This window comes from Chlorocebus sabaeus, chromosome 9 (genome assembly GCF_047675955.1).
Source record: "Chlorocebus sabaeus isolate Y175 chromosome 9, mChlSab1.0.hap1, whole genome shotgun sequence".
NCBI lineage: Eukaryota > Metazoa > Chordata > Mammalia > Primates > Cercopithecidae > Chlorocebus > Chlorocebus sabaeus.
In genome coordinates this window covers 15,987,585-15,989,773 of record NC_132912.1, presented here as the reverse complement: position 1 = coordinate 15,989,773, position 2,189 = coordinate 15,987,585, and the positions used below count along the sequence as shown (strand labels likewise).

At 47.0% G+C, this 2,189-nt stretch overlaps 1 non-coding gene across 1 annotated transcript; it reads right to left on the bottom strand.

The window, feature by feature from the left end:
* Positions 1-559: 559 nt before the first annotated feature.
* On the bottom strand, positions 560-663 carry LOC119618862 (small nucleolar RNA U13). The gene has a single exon (XR_005235224.1). It is a non-coding gene; the product is annotated as a small nucleolar RNA U13 (small nucleolar RNA).
* Between the last annotated feature and the right edge of the window lie 1,526 nt (positions 664-2,189).

Genomic DNA, 2,189 nt, shown 5'->3' with positions numbered 1-2,189 from the left:
CTGTATCCAACAGCTTGCAAGACAGCTGGGTCTTGTCCTTTCTCCAGTGTACATTTATCCAGATAAATAGCTCTAGGGGTCTTTGTTGAAAGATTAAGACAATCACTATTTCAGACACGTGCTGTGGAGTTGCAGAGTTCTTTTCTGTGAAGACTCTAGCTCTTCTTCAGTCGATGAGTTCAGAGTGAGAAAGCTCAAGCCTAGATATTGGACAAGGGCTAATTTTATTTATTTATTTATTTATTGATTGATTGATTGATACAGGATCTTTCTCTGTCACCCAGGCTGGAGTGCAGTGGTGCCATCATAGCTCACTGCAGCCTTGAACTCCTGTACTCAAGCAATCCTCCTGCCTCAGCCTCCCGAGTAGCTGGGGCTACAGACATGTACCACCATGCCTGGCTAATTTTTTTTGTTTGTTTTTAATACAGACAGGGTATCACTATGTTTCCTAGGGTGGTCTTGAACTCCTGGCCTCAAGCAATCCTCGTGCCTTGGTTTCCCAAAGTGCTGGGTTTACACACATGAGCCACTGTACCTGACCTATTTGCTTTTCCCATGTCGGATGAGTAATGTGCCCATGTTGCAATAAAGTTTGAGAGTGACACATCTCACACATGCATGTGAATACTCAATCATCACACTTACGAACTACCAAAGGATCTCATCATTTTCTGTCGGAGCACCCACCTCAGCCTCTGTTCATCCATGTTTTGTTTTTTTTGGTTTGGTTTGGTTTTTTGAGACGGAGTCTCACTCTGTCGCCCCTGCTGGAGTGCAGTGGTGTGATCTTGGCTCACTGCAACCTCTGCTTCCTGAATTCCAGTGATTTCCTGCCTCAGCCTCCCGAGTAGCTGGGATTCCAGGTGCATGCCGCCATGCCCAGCTAATTTTTGTATTTTTAGTAGAGATGGGGTTTCACCATGTTGGCCAGGATGGTCTCGATCTCTTGACCTCATGATCCACCTGCCTCAGCCTCTCAAAGTGCTGGGATTACAGGCGTGAGCCACCATGCCTGGCCTGCTCATCCACTCTTTGTATCTTTTGACGGCATAGAGTAAGCAAGGCCTTTACTGACAACTGCTTTGGACACTGTGATGCACCACTCAGGTGCCTCTTCTATGAACGACTTGAAGTCCCAGATGCTGGGATGCTCTCTGAAGGCACCTTTGAACTGCCAGCATCCTTAGGTGTCACCCAGCTGTAGAGACACTGTCTACTAAGGTCATGCTGTTTCCCAGAATGGCCTACATCCAGGGACTGCTTGGTGCAGAAATATAAAGGGCTAGCATCCCCACTCAACTCAGGACAATACTAAAGGGCCATTTTGGCTCCAGGGCTCCCCTGCAGTTGGCCAAGACTAGTGTTGGGTCTGCCACAGAGCTGGATTTCCCTCTGCCCAATCTTGCTTCCATAACCTGCCTTCCACAGGTATTAACTCCACGTACACCCTAAATTCTGTCCTAGAACCTGCGACAGATGATCCCAGGAGTGTTCTGTGGAAGCAGGAGATAAGATGGGGTTTTGAAGATAGCACCTGCCACTGGCTGCAGTAAGGACCACATCCACAGGGATAGGCAGAACACAAGAACACAGGTGCTCCCAGAAACTTTTACTGGTGGTAAACCGGGATGGCATATCAGTAGTACAGTGTGCACTAGCTGGTGTATCAGAAATTTGAGAAAGATGGAGGGAATCGTAGCTACAAGGTCAAGAAAATTGGATGAGTAGGGTTAAACTGTGTTAAACTCTGGAAATATGTAACAAAAATCTGAGACTTATTAATGGAAAACTATGTCTGAAAGCCAGATGGTGTTCTTTGTCATATACCTCACATTGGGAAGGCAGTGAGAACTGAGGGCTATGTCCAGGTATGAATTGTGGAGGTGACTGAGCTCCACAATTAGTTTAGTTAAAATAAAACTAAAGACAAATCCACTATACTGAGGTCAGGGTTTGGTTTAGAAAGAATGTGTCCTGGCCAGGCGTGGTGGCTCATGCCTGTAATCCCAGCACTTTGGGAGGCTGAGGCAGGCAGATCACTTGAGCCCAGGAGTTTCAGACCAGTCAGCCCAATACGGGGAAATCGTGTCTCTACCAAAAATACAAAAATTAGCCAGATACGATGGCCCATGCCTGCAATCCCAGCTACTCAGGCAGCTGAAGCAGGAGAATCACTTGAACCCGGG